Source organism: Natator depressus, chromosome 7, assembly GCF_965152275.1.
Source record: "Natator depressus isolate rNatDep1 chromosome 7, rNatDep2.hap1, whole genome shotgun sequence".
NCBI lineage: Eukaryota > Metazoa > Chordata > Testudines > Cheloniidae > Natator > Natator depressus.
Genome location: NC_134240.1, coordinates 70,026,009 through 70,041,460, shown reverse-complemented (window position 1 = coordinate 70,041,460; position 15,452 = coordinate 70,026,009). Strand labels below are relative to the sequence as shown.

Genomic DNA, 15,452 nt, shown 5'->3' with positions numbered 1-15,452 from the left:
AAGCACACCCTTTTCATAAAAAAAACCCACCATTTTGTTGAAAACTCAAATTTCCACCACATGACAGTTTGATGGAAAAATTCTGACCACCTCTAGACAACAGTGTGCTATAAATATGCACAGAGATAACACACGCTGCTGGAAAATCATCTCACTGTCCTTCTCCTGGAGATGTGAAAGGAAGGCATTTTAACTGCTGCCTGCTTCTTTTCATTGTATATGCAAATAATCACAATACAGAGGGACCCACTGGGTATTTGGCAAGGTTTGTAGTTTAGCAAGTACAATACGTAGGAAAAATGGAATTAAAAATAATTGCATTCACAATCCTAAAATGGATCAGGTTGAAACTCGCTTACAGGTTCAAGATTTAGATATATATGGCTTGGAAGTTGTGCTTGGAGATTACATCTTCTTGGATCCAGAGCACATGCTGGATGCGCTCAGACTCTGACTCCTACAGGCACTGCTTCTGCCAGGTAGCACTGCAATGTGCGTTATTGTACTTCAGTAAAAGTTGTGGCCTTGGCCTCTACTCCAGTTAGCTGTGCATTGTGTTTTCTTTCTTTTCTATCCAGAGTGACAGCAGCAATGTACAGAATATCGTGAATAAAAATACTGGGTTTCCTGTAAGCTTTCAAATCTCTCTCAGATATGTTTAGTAGGGTACTTCACAAGACCTTTTAAAAGGTTCTGAATGTACTGAACTTTCACATTTAACTAAAAATAAATATCATAGCACAAGAAGGAATTGAAAACTGTTAAGAATCTGATCTTGAAGTGTTTATACACAATGAAGTCAAGCACCGGTTTTTTTCCAAAAGCAAAACCAGCTAAGTTCAGCCTCTGTCTCTGTCACATCAATGCTAGATTTCATATCTTTGAATGTGATGTGAAATTACGTGGTGCTTACTGAAAAACCAGGGAGCCAATCATCCAACACACTAAGAACATAAGAACGGCCATACTGGATCAGACCAAAGGTCCATCTAACCCAGTATCCCGTCTTCCGACAGGTTGACAATGCCAGGTGCCTCAGAGGGAATGAATAGAACAGGTAATCATCAAGTGATCCATTCCCTGTCGCCCATTCCCAGCTTCTGGCAAACAGAGACTAAGGAAACCATTCCTGCCCATTCTGGCTAATAGCCACGGATGGACCTATGCTCCATAAATTTAACTAGTTCTTTTTTGAACCCTGTTATAGTCTTGGCATTCACAATGTCCTCTGGCAAAGAGTTCCACAGGTTGATTGTGTGTTGTGTGAAGAAATACTCTTTTGTTTGTTTTAAACCTGCTGCCTATTAATTTCATTAGTGATCCCTAGTTCTTGTGATAGGAGAAGGAGTAAATAACACTTCCTTATTTACTTTCTCCACACCAGTCATGATTTTATAGACCTCAATCATATCCCTCCTTAGCCATCTCTTTTCCAAGCTGAAAAGTCCCAGTCTTATTAACCTCTCCTCATACGGGAGCCATTCCATCCCCCTAACCATTTTTGTTGCCCTTTTCTGAACCTTTTCCAATTCCAATATATCTTTTTTGAGATGGGGTGACCACATCTGCATGCAGTATTCAAGATGTGGGTGTACCATGGATTTATATAGAGGAAGTATGATATTTTCTGTCTTATTATCTACCCCTTTCTTAATGATTCCCAACATTCTGTTTGCTTTTTTGACGGTGGCTGCACATTGAGTGGATGTTTTCAGAGAACTATCCACTCCAAGATCTCTCTCTTGAGTGGTAACAGCTAATTTAGACCCCACCATTTTATATGTATAGTTGGGAACTGCTAGTTTTGCTACATTACTTCTTGGAAAATGTGTTAAACTCCAGTTTGTTGAATTCATTTACGATCACATCTTCTTTACAGTATCTGCTATAGAGAACAAGCATGGTTATGCAAAATGCACAACATACATTTTATAAAGAAAGAACACAGGATAGTGTTATGTGGTATAGTTAGGAGAAAGAACATTGGATAGTATCATGTGGTATAGTCTTATCGGAATGAGTTTGGGATGGATGCATTACTCAGGATTGGTGAATCCACAGATGGTTTATGCAGATAATCCCAAACACTCTTCTTTCATTATTGGCATGAAATACATATGTCACACATGCACATACACATCTTATATTTTATAGTGCTATATACTGCCATTTACATCATAGATAGGGTATATTATTTGCAAAGGTATAAATGTATGAATGAATATGGGATCATAAACTACAAGAGTGGACAGTAATCTCATCATATATTATATTAATAGAAATAAGATTAGTTTCCTTCCGGAATTTTCACTTTTAATTATGTGACATTACACACGTACATATGCAATTTGCATATATTATTTGCCTGCAAATCACACAATATTTATTTTATATTCATCCTTAAACACTGTAAATTAAATCAAGGTATTTATAAAGGTATTGTCTGCTTACTTTAAAAAACTATAGTGGAAATCTAACGCTCTAGTCTGGTCTCCAAGGGACTAAGTTATAAAAAAAGATCAAGACATATTGTCTTTAAGTCTATGGCAGAACAGTTGAAAAAAAATTATCTTTCCCAAACTGGGTCAAACATATTGCATAAAAAAAACCCAATGTTTTTCATCAGCAATCTGCAGTCTCCTTCAAGAGTCTGCTGGTATGGTTTTTTTTAAAAAAGTGCATGTGATATATCCACCCTTCCATGAAGAGGTAGAAAGATTTTTCTAACATTGTGAGAGGCTCTCTATATATCAGTAAGAAGCTATTATTATAAATATTTAGGCTACTTCAAAATGTGGTGAAATGGAGGATTGGTTTGAAGGACTAACTTTTAGTGGCGTGTGTGAGGGGTGGGAAACAGAGGTGGAGAAATGTTAGGTAGTGGCATTTTATATATCCCATAGGCCTAAAAAGCAACATCAGCTACTGGCATTATCTACTGTTGACAAAGCTTTTTTCTGCAGATTATGAGGAAAAGGAGTCTATCTGAAATAAGCATTCACAGACCAGTATCCCAGCTGCCAAATGATATTCTTATTCCTAGTTCTACAAGAAATTAGAAGAAGGTATCTGGGTATGAAAAAAAAAACCCAAAGAACAAACAAAGCAAACCTCTTGCTGACTCAATGCACATAAGATGTTCTACCCACACTGGAATATGCATTTGATGAATCCCTCTTCCCTCCCCAACCCCCAGGACGTAAGCACAGGATACCAGTCCTTTTTGTAGGATGATTAATATGTCACTTGATAGCCTCTTTAAAATCATTGGTTTCCGAGTAGCAGCTGTGTTGGTCTGTATCCGCAAAAAGAAAAGGAGGACTTGTGGCACCTCCACTAGTACCCCTTTTCTTTTTAAAATCATTTTTTTGTAAATGGGTAAATTAGGCACAGAGAACTGGAATTGTCTGGGTATTTACAAGGATAAGTCATTCAGGGCAGGTTAGTTGATACCCAGACTAATTCTAGCTGCTATCTAAAGTGAGAACTGCTGTCGATGATAGCTGATATAGCCCTAAGGACTACATGTTTTCAATTGACCTAGGAGGCTGCTAGACATCACAGAAGCAATGCTGAAATGCTTCTGCAATGCACCAATTTTTATTTGTACTTTTTCTGTCTATAAATCAGGTGTTCCCTTTTTTAAGTGTGAATGCAGAAACATTCATATCCCCTGCTGGGATACATTTTAGCATTTACAATAATTTTTTCAATGATATTTCTTGAATACTCTAACATAATCACTCTGTTTACATTTCTGGATTAATGATTTAAAGGAGCCCCATTTTACTAACCCCCTTGATAGCAGCAGCAGCCATGCACTCCTGAATTAATAAATAGTAGCAAGAAAAGGAGTACTTGTGGCACCTTAGAGACTAACAAATTTATTTGAGCATAAGCTTTCGTGAGCTACAGCTCACTTCATCAGATGCATACAGTGGAAAATATAGTGGGGAGATTTTATATACACAGAGAACATGAAACAATGGGTGTTACCATACAGACTGTAACAAGAGTGATCAGGAAAGGTGAGCTATAACCAGCAGGAGAGAGCGGGGGAGGGGGGGACCTTTTGTAGTGATAATCAAAGTGGGCCATTTCCCACCTTGATTATCACTACAAAACGTTCCCTCCTCCTCTCCCCCCCCAGCCCCCCCCTCTCTCCTGCTGGTAATAGCTCTCACCTTTCCTGATCACTCTTGTTACAGTCTGTATGGTAACACCCATAACTCGATTATCATACACATTGTAAGGAGAGTGATCACTTTAGATAAGCTATTACCAGCAGGAGAGTGGGTGGGGGGAGAGAAAACCTTTTGTAGTGGTAAACACCCATTTTTTCATGCTTTGTGTGTATAAAAAGATCTTCTATACTTTCCACAGTATGCATCCGATGAAGTGAGCTGTAGCTCATGAAAGCTTATGCTCAAATAAATTGGTTAGTCTCTAAGGTGCCACAAGTACTCCTTTTCTTTTTGCGAATACAGACTAACACGGCTGTTACTCTGAAACCTGTAAATAGTAGCAGAATCTCCTGATTGCTGGGCCTTGAAGGGTTTCTTTATCCATCATAAATCTTCACAAGCAGATAAGAAAATCTAGGCTACAATTTACATAAGTCTGAATATAACCAGATCTCCTCCACCCCCCAATGCACACACTCTTCTTCCCTCTAAGCCTCATTATAAGGGATTTGACTATATACAAAATCTCCTCCAACAGCTAACATTAAGGACTTATTTTCCTTAATATCAATGCTGCCCCAGCAGCAGTGGTGTTTACTAGAAGTGCAATCTGTGGTTTTGAGGATATGAAATAACTCATTAGATGGGTAGGAGTTCAGGAATGTTAGCAGTCATTCAGTAAACTAATCAGTCCCACTGTTCACCCCATAGCACTTTTACATTCTAAAGGAAAAGAGGTGTAGTTGCCAACACCAGAAAAGAAAAGACAAAATGGTTGTTTCTCAGGTTGGCTTTGTTTGGAATAGATACAAGAGAGGACAAATAACTCTTTTGAAAAGCTCAGGGCAAATACTGACTCTACTGAAATAAAGTCAATATACTGTATTTTCTAACTACTAGCAAACATACGACTAGAGTCTCACGTGATATAAGGAAGTGGAAACTTTCCTTAAATCCTCTGCTGGGAAACCCTTTGTCTGTGGGCGTTCCCAGCATATGTAGAGAAGTGTAACCAACCTATACCATGGGGCATAGTAGAGGGACGGAGGAGCATGAGGGAGGCAGTAGCTCAAACATAATGAGCTCTGGTAATCGCCAGCCATCAGTAGCTGTCACCCCCAGGCAGCTCTTACTTGTGCTTTGACCAGGGCAAAGAATCAGGGAACTGTAACTTACACCTTGAGAGTCCATGTCACAATGGGAACCTAGGCTTGGATCAGGCTTTCACCATGCAGCCCATAGTAAGGGGCGCTCCCCATGTTTAATGAGGAAGGACCAATTTTGTAAGACCCCTCTATGGGGTGCACCATATTCCCTTTCCTTCTACATGTCCAGCCAACCGGTGAATGCATGGAAAGTGGAGCCATGACTCCACCTATTTCCTGCCCCTCCCCACCCAGTTTTGCCCTTGGGAGGAAATAAAATCTGAAGAGCAAACTTAGCACTCCACCAAATATCATGACTGATTCAGGCAGCCCTAACACAGTACATGCAATATGTGTGGGAGTCCTTACTCCCGCCTGTTCCTTATGAGGCCATGATAGACAAGGGCCAATCTGACCGTTAGAAAGTAAATAGTATTTGTATTTATGATTTCTGAGCACTCAAAGTGTGCTGGACACATCATAAGAACTAGCGGAGTCACAGAACCTCATTCTCCACTGCCCTACCCTTTTGGTGGTCTTTTACACCTGTACAAGGATGCAGAGGCTGGGTTGGGGAAGGGAGGAATGCTACTATTCTGTTTTGGAAGCATTCTTCACCCACTTTGCATAACTATAAATGACAACAAGGTGGGAGATGGTAGGGAAGCCGGACCTCAGTGTTGGCCCCCAACAGCTTACATTCTAAATTTAGATATCACACAACAAAGTGAAATGCAGAAAGGGACAAAAATTAGGGTGAGGGATGGAGGAGGGCAAGTGAGGGCTAGACTCTCTGCTGTTTCAGTCACAAAATAACCAAATGTACAATTGTAAACTATTCTGAATATTCTTCATTCTCTGCATCCATGGAACACAAGAGAAAAAAGCCAAGTTCCAGAAAACAGAAGTGAACATAAGGGTACTGTTGAATTTCATTTTGTAAACAACCTAGAGCATCTGATTGTGAGCCAAAAGGTAAGTCTTATATAATGGCTGCTTTATGACAGTAGTATGCTACAACAACAATATGGATACAAAGTGGTGTGCGTGCGCGCATGAAGGCATGCGCACACATAGAGTGTCAGCAGTTTCGCTCTGGTGGGTAGATGATCCTACCAGAGAGACACTCCTCACATATTGAAATCAATCTTCAGCTGCAATGCAACACAGACATACCCTATAAAATATTAATGATAGAAATTAATTTGCAGCTTAAGAGATACTGGCCCTGTGCTCATATCTACATCATACTCTCTCTCTCTTCACAGCAGCCAAAGCATTCATAGCACAAAAAATGCAAAAGCAGATTTCAAAGGCAATAATAACAATGCTGTGATTTCCTCTCAGAGTGGGTCCTTTTTTGAAAAATGTTGTTAGCTTCTTGAATTGTCAATTTATTTAAAGTAATGCCAAAATGTTCTGCTTTTGGGGAACCTTCGGAATGCCTGAAAGGAAACATATTTCTTATGAAATAACTGGCTGCTGTAAAATGATTGCATGTACACAGGACAGTATAAATGCGTTATTACTTTGCTAGCAGACATTTACCACCCACAGTTAAATATACGGCAACATTGTAGGTTTCTCTCATTTTCAGTACAGGGAATATTGATAATACTATACGAATGGTAAATACTGTGCTGCAGGAAATGTCCCATTCTTTTCAAACTGTCCCTGTATCCTTTTTCAGTTCTGTGTTATGTCATTTTAGCGATAGATTGAGCACAAATGAACACAGTATTCCAGATGAGGCATACATGTATTATAATGATATTGGGTAACTTTTTCAAAAGCCTCCATATGATGTTCCTAAGTCCAATTTTCTAAGTGTCTAAATCTCATAGATTTTCAATAGCACTTAGACTTGTAAGTCCCTCAGATGGTTTGGAAAATGTTAACCATTGTATTCATTTCAATGGCCCGGAAAACTCTCCCCTTTTTACACAGAGCTCTCCCCTCCCACATGGAAGGGGGGCACTTAACCACATCTGCACACACCTACCCACCCCGTGGAAGCTACAGAGTGTTTTCTGAGAGTCCAAGGTTCATACTGAGGGAGGGGGGTAAAAAAAGGGCACGAAAGGGAGAGGAATGGCAATTTACAATTTCAACCCTCAGCCCCCTACTCTAGACAATGCAGCTTTGGGTGCAGGCATCCCATGGATTCCCTGGGAGCCCAGCAGAAATTTTCTGAATCCCCTTCCTCCTGAGAGAACCATGTGGGAACATCTGTGTCAGGGGATTTTTCATAGAGATTTCATCCCTTAGGTCTCCCACGTGCAGGTTTTACTGGGTAGTGGGGTGCTCCTTTACATTGCGCCGTCCACCTGGATATTGACGGCTTCTCCCTGAATGGTTACATTTGTTTTAGAACCCAGCAACATTTATGAGTAGTTTTGATTATTTCTTATGTTATCCTTTACTTTATCAACACTGAATTTTATCATTATGCTCTCCATTCACTTGGCTTTGTTAGATCCCTCTGACTTCCTTGGATTTTTTTCCAGTCTTGAATAACCTAAATGATTGTGTGTCATCTGCAAATTTTCCCACCTAACTGCTCACTTCCTCTTTCATTAATAAATATATTAAACAATGCTGGTCCCAGGTCCTGTTCCAGCAAAGCACTTATGCAAATATTTAACTTTAAGCTCATAAGTAGTCTCATTGACTTCAAGACTTGCCATGTTGAAAACTGACCATTTATTCCTGTTCTGTTTTCTGTCTCTTATCCAGTTTCTAATCCATGACAGTACTTTGTCTCTCCATGACTACTTAGTTTCCTTAATAGCCTCTTGTGAGATACTTTGTCAAAGGCTTTTTGAAAGTCAATGATACAGGATGGTAGTAACCAAGAGCAGAATTTCACCTGATGCTTGCAAGGACAATATTAATAAAAACATTAGGAATTGTGGATGTGCCACAGACTTTATATTTGAAATACAGGGCTAAATTCCTGCTCTCAGTTAAACCTGTGAAACTGCAGTGACTTCAATGCATAGTGTAACTGAGCACATAATTTATTCCATAGATTTTTGAGGGTGTTTTGTGTTGTTACCAGGATTTAGTGAGCTGAATGAAAGGGAAAGGATGTAAAACAATGCACTTTGATCTAGAATTTGCACATCGGGCCTGATCCAATTCTCAGTTAGGTTGATTAGAGTCTTTCTGTTTATTTAGTGGAAGCTGAATCATACTCTGAATAGGTTACTTTAGATGTGTATATTTTTATTTTAACAGTATGTTAAATGTTGTTATTAGCATCTCATCATGCTTTCTTATATCAGTGTCTTATTGTCCCCTCATTCTTTGCTCTTTTGTTTCAGTACTAATAAAGGATATACTAGAGAGCTTCTTTCCTAAGAATAATATATATACATTTGATCTAGAGAGAAAGGAATAAAAGTGAAATGAGAAAGGGGGGAGGGGAAAGAAGAATCAAAGAGCAGGTAAAATGATGGAATGATAGCAGGCTAAAATTACATTCATTAGATATTTCTGCCCACAATGGCATGAGCAGAACTGGGTGGACTATTTGCAAGGAATTTTTTCATTCACAGGTTATTCATCCACAATGAGATTAGGATGTTCATGGAATGGTTCATTAGTTGTAGAATATTTTATGCAAACATATTGCACGCTAAAAATTACAGGGACAAATGTGTGAAAAATGAATGAAAAGAGTCCCAATACTGTTTGAAATATTTATATTTACCCCCCTTGAAATATAAGTTAAGGAAAGCTGTCAGACTCAACTTTGAATTCCTTAGCCTTTGTTGGTTTGCAATGCCTGAGATTCTCAACATTTATAACATTCTTTTTTATCCACCTAATCTGATGCTAACGTAGATTGATATAAATCTAGAGGCATCCACAGGAATGTTTTTGTAATTCACCATCAAATAATGTAGTTACTTTAAGGCCCCAAATCAACAAAAAAATTTATACAACAGCTTTTATATTGCTGAAGTCCAGGCATCATGCCACAAGAGTGGGTCATTAACTAAATAATGTGACTGTATCACAGTTTATTATTGTGATTTCTGCTCTGTTTTGAATCATTATGTTCTGAAGACCTAACATATTACTAAGATGGGAAGTTTCAGAGTAGCAGCCGTGTTAGTCTGTATCCGCAAAAAGAAAAGGAGGACTTGTGGCACCTTAGAGACTAACAAATTTATTTGAGCATAAGCTTTCGTGAGCTATAGCTCACTTCATCGGATGCAGTGAGCTATAGCTCACGAAAGCTTATGCTCAAATAAATTTGTTAGTCTCTAAGGTGCCACAAGTCCTCCTTTTCTTTTTAAGATGGGAAGGTTATTCATTTTAATATTTAATGTTACGTGTTCCTTTCTAAACAGATAGTTGCTGATGTGTGGAAAATTCTGTACTTTAAGGTCCTTCCACTGTTGTATTTGTTGCTAGTCTTAAAGTCGCTTTAATTTACACTTTATAAATACATAGGCACATGGGAATACCTACTAATGAGCATAACAGAGGATACACTTGGGCTCACTAATGGATTAATTTATTACTACCTTGAAGACAAAATGTGACACTGTGTCTGAGTTGCAGAGCTTTTTTCCTGACATTCATATTGAAATGATACTTTCCCCAATTCAAAAGAGAGGGTTTATTGTCCCAGCTGCCCCCTAATCCACCAAGTAAATGAGAATATAAAGTACATCTCTAAATGGCACTGGCCAATAAAAGACAGAACGAGAATAGAAAATACTCTCCAGGGGCTGCTGTGGCCATTATAATCTGTTCTAAGGTTAGGCTGACTTTGGCAAAGAGGAGACAACTCTCAGTGCTAGAGCAGAGTACTTTCCTCCCCAACGAATCCCACCAACTAACTCATAGGATTAGTTAAATTGTCCTAGGTGGAGGAAATGTGATCGCAAATCTGTGGTGCATTACTGTGGGGCAGCTAAAATGCTGTAGCCACATGTGGAAGGAGGGATGAAGGTGAAGTTTACTTTATAGGTATAGCCCCTGTCTAACCTGTCTCACACTCAAGTGAATAAGAATTCACAGATGCTTGGATAAGAACAGCATCTTCTCTGAGTATTTTCTATTTCTTTTTCTATTATGCTTTATGATGGTTGGTATTAGATAGTGTTCACCCTCTTAGTATATTTAACAATGTTTAGCAATATGACAAGTTATATATCTACACCAAAGCAACTGGCTTATTGAACCAGATTGGTGTCTGTTGATTTAAATGGAGCCCAGGGTGTTTTGGGACAAGGATATTACTCCATTTCAATAGGGAGTCTCATTGTCCAAGCTTCTCCCCCCAAAAGTCTATAGGGAGTTATCAGGATTAACTTATTAAACCACTCAACCATTTTGAGAGATTTTGATTGGTTTTGTTCCCTATCCTCTCCACCCTATCCCATCAGCAAGAAACACACTTGACTTTTTACATCTCCAATACATGCTATTTTTTTCTTGTATCCGGGTTAAGAGGCACAATACATCTTTTTAGAGATTATGTTAATTTGTTTTTGTAATGTATTTATACACAAAACACTCAGTGCTACTTTTTTTCCAGTGGGAAAATTGCTTTGGATGGTCCATTGCCTTATTTATTCAATTGGAATGAAAAGACACAATTTAAATTTCAGAAGATTACCATTCAAAGAACTGGTGGAAATATTATTTGAGACAGTTAAAACTGGATAGGACAAAGAATAAGAAATATCGTAAGGAATAATTGCACTATGTCTTAGGAGTGACTACATGGCTATCTGTAAGCTTTTACTCTTTCTCGACGGTATATGGTTCTCTGAACATAAAGATACCAAGAGTCAGATTCTCTGTTGTTACCTGACCACTTTGTACCTCTCAGGTAGCAGAAGGGGTTTGGATAGCATCAGGATCTCCCCGTCTGGGGATTTTCTGGCAATAGGGGAAGTTCTACATGGTGTATAACAATTTCATACATTACCACTCCCAGACTGCTTTAAATTACACTATGTACATCAACAAGCTAGCTCACCTGTTCCCCATATGTCATTCAATCCATATAAAAGCAAGAAAAATAACGTACATCCAAGTATCCTCCCTGCTGTGCTTGGTCATTTCGTAAAACAAACGTTCATTATTTATCCATTTTTTTTTTAAATAGCCATTTCATATCAAACCATTCAAAATTTGCTGTGCTTTCAGGGTAAACCAATAAAAGATGTTTTGCAATCTGATTGTTTTAAAAAAAACACCTTTCTGTGGGTAAACAGGTACAGCTATTCTTTCAATCAAAATTTCATAATACAAGATTTTCAAAAATAAGTTCCTAAAGTTAAGGTCCTAAATCCACACTTTGGATGCTACATAAATTGGCTGATTTCTCAGGTGGCTTCTGTTGAAATCAGTGGCAGTAGTGGGTGCACTTAGCACTCTCTTGAAAATCAGGCCATTTTTTTAGGAGCCTAAATTTAGATGTCATACACTGGACCATTTTCACTGTAATGTGTAAACCTTGTATTTCATTTCATTTTTTTGGAACAGTCACTAGTGATCACATCTATGACATCCGAGATATGCTGTTTTTATGGTCACTGATAATAGGATAAGAAGTAATTGGCTTAATCTGCTGCAAGGGAGATTTAGGTTAGAGGTTAAGAAAAACCTTAAGGATAATTAAGTATTGGAATAGGTTACCAAGGGAGGTTGTAGAATTGCTGTCGTTGAATGGTTTTAAGAACAGGTTAGACAAACAGCTGGCAGGAATGGTCTTCGTCCTGACTCAGCACTGGTGGGGGGTAGGAGGTGGACTAGATAACCTTGTTAGGCCCTTTCCAGCCCGACATTTCTAAGGATTCTGTTTTTCTATATTGTACAGCAATCCTCAAAACCACAAAATTAGATTGAAGATACCATCAAAAGGTTAATTGTTTTTTTCCCCACTTTTGTGAGAAAAATTGGTGAAGGGGAAAAATATCAGCTGGATTTGCTTTGCAAGCAAAGCTGTTTGTAGTGCCCTAAGGGCTGACCCTGGCATAGCTGCAAAATGGAGTCCTGAAATACCATCGATCCAGTGCCAAAGGAACACTTCAGATTTGACAAACGTCCAACAAAAACTGTTCTTATGAGGTATAAATAATATACAGTGCTGAAGAATGGAATAAACTATTGATTTTCTTTCCCTTTGGATGACAAAGCAGAACTTGCTTGTGGCACTGCTTTACTCTGCCACCAGAACTGAAAGATTATCTGTGAAAATAAATAATAATGTTCCACTCTTCAGAGAATTATGTAAACTAGAAATACAAACAACTGCACCATCTGGAGCCTGCAATTTCAACCAGGATAATCTTGCCTTTCCACCATCCTAGAAGGATGCCTCAAATAAATCATCTACATTTAATACCATCACGTTATTTCTACAGGTAGCAAGGCTAATAAGTAATTTTTTATGGCTGCTGTGTTGACCTTTAATGGCTAGATCTGCCCTTGACTTACACCCAAGTAATCCTCACAGAAGTGTTTAGGATTGCAAATCAGTACAGAATTTGGCCCTATGCTATTAACTATTTGTGTGTGTATTTATGTACAGTAGAACCTCAGAGTTCCAAACACCTCGGGAATGGATGTTATTCGAAACTCTGAAATGTTCACAACTGTGAACAAATGTTATGGTTCTTTCAAAAGTTTACAACTGAACATCGACTTAATACAGCTTTGAAACTTTACTCTGCAGAAGAAAAATGCTATTTTAACCATATTAATTTAAATGAAACAAGCACAGAAACAGTTTCCTTACCTTGTCAAATTTTTTTTTTAACTTTCTCTTAATTTTTTTAGTAGTTTTTGTTTAACAAGCACTGGGCTGTATTTGCCTTTTTTTTTTGTCTTTTTTTTTTCATCTCTGCTGCCATCTGATTGTGTACTTCTGGTTCCAAATGAGGTGTGTGGTTGACCGGTCAGTTCATAACTCTGGTGTTCGTAACTCAGGGGTTCTACTGTATATATATACATACACACACACACACACCAAAATAAACTAAATCACTCTAGGTTTTGTTTAATAGTTCTTGATTTAGCACAGCACTTGTGCTTGTACTTAATTTTTAATATGTATATAGTCCCACTGAAGTTAGCCAATGGAACTTTTCACATGATAAAAGCTACGCATGCGCTGAAGAGCTTTCCCGCATCCAGGCCAAAATCCTTAAGATTAGGTGTCAACCAAATGTAATGATACATCTTTTTTTTTTCTGGACACTGTGAAAGAAGAGAAAATGGAAACATATTACTTCTGATTTATTTCATATGTGATACCCAGAAATGGTCACAAACTTGTCCACATGAGTAAGGACTGAGCAAGACCTTCAAGATTTGGCTCCATGCCATGCTTCGTCTGAATCCACACAATTTAAAGATGTTCTTGAATTTTAATTGCTAATAGTTTCAGCTTACACAAATAGAATTGCATGAAAATGAACAAACTCGCAAGTGCATTATCCAAAATTGAAGCCATCCATATACCGACCATTGATCTGTACCACTGCATGTGGTTCATTAAAAAACAAGATTCACAGAGATGTTGAAGCTCTTTCTAAATGTATCTATCAAAAACTTAAAACTAATGTGACCACTTTATATGACCAGATCCCTCTTTTGCATCTGAGCATGCAGCAAATAGTGCATCTAGTTTACTAGCTTGATTAATGGAATTCAATAGCCTTTGCTGAAAGCTTCTTTCAAATTAAACCCCACTCATCAATATGCATCTAATAAAGCAGGCATTTTTCTAACTGGGATGCCAAGATTTTCCCTGAGATTTTGCAGTCTCGGCGTATCAACTATATTGGTTTATAATTGGCAGAACAAATGAAAACTTCCTTCCTTATTCAGTATCATTACTGAGTCCACTCATCATCTCTGGTAGGTCTTGGGTTTTTGGCTTCATTCAGTATTTACAAAAACCACTCTATTATTACTTCTATTGCATCAGCATCGAGTGGCCCCAGTCATGGACCAGTACCCCATTGTGCTAGGAACTGTAGATGCATGTAACAAAAAGGCAGTTCCTACCCCAAAGACCTTACAATCAAGTATTATATTTACCAATAGCGTATAAAATTGAGCAGTTACCCATTTGCTCCTATGCTTTTTTCCACTTGTCCAACAACCAATAGCCTGCTTAACCTCACCTAATCACAGCCAATGAATCTTCTGGTATAACATAATCATCACTGTCATCTCCCACCTCTGACTGGCTAACGATGCCAGCCTCTATCACCCACTTATTATATTTTCAAACAAGCACCTTAATGCTTTCTCTCATGCGGCTTCTCACTCTTGGAAGGAGCTCCCTCTAAACATCTGTAAAGCTAATGCATTATCCTTCTAAATCCCTCCTTATAACTTCTCTTTTTAATGATGCTTACAAAAAACCTAACAGCAGTGAGGCTGCTAGTACGGAGAGACCACTGCCTGTCATGCTGGCCAATACTGGCTCATTGTTTGCTTGGTATTCCCATGTCTGTCTGTATCTGTTTGTTGTCTCTTGTCTTATATTTGGATTGTAAACTCTTTGGGGTGTGAACTGTCTGTTTGTTCCATGTTTGTACAGCACTTAGCACAAAGAGGTCCTGGTGAATGACGAGGGCTCCTAGGTTATGGCAATACAAGTAAATAATAATAATAATAATAATGATAATTTGACAGCACTGTGTGTATAGCCAGTTTCAACGTTCTCTGTGTACTCAATTAGGAACTCACACTGCAAGCATCTTTATGAGTAACTTTATGCCCATGAGTAGTCCCCTTTACATTCAATGGAGCAAACTCATTTGAGGAAAATTAAGCGCACACACATATTCTTTCCAGGATTGGGATCTTAGTCAGTCAACTTTTCCCTTGCCAAAAAGACTGTCACAAGAACATCAGAAAGAAAGCAGAAAAAAATCAGGATATACTATTTAAAAGATGTTCTGTCAGAAAACTGTTTTTTTTTCATTTAATTCGCCAATTTCACAAGACTCAAATTCACAGGCTATATTTTAAAAACAGAGGACCAAATCTGGTGTCAGTCTTGGTCTAAGATGGTGTAAGTCTTGGTCTAAGATCATGTAAGTCAGCATAGCTGCAATGAACCCAATGGTGCTATTCT

The 15,452-nt window shown here is 38.3% G+C and overlaps 1 protein-coding gene across 4 annotated transcripts in view; it reads right to left on the bottom strand.

Annotated features, from left to right (window-relative positions):
* Positions 1–15,452, bottom strand: part of NRG3 (neuregulin 3) — an 877,122-nt gene that overhangs the window by 126,162 nt on the left and 735,508 nt on the right. The window lies entirely within an intron of this gene.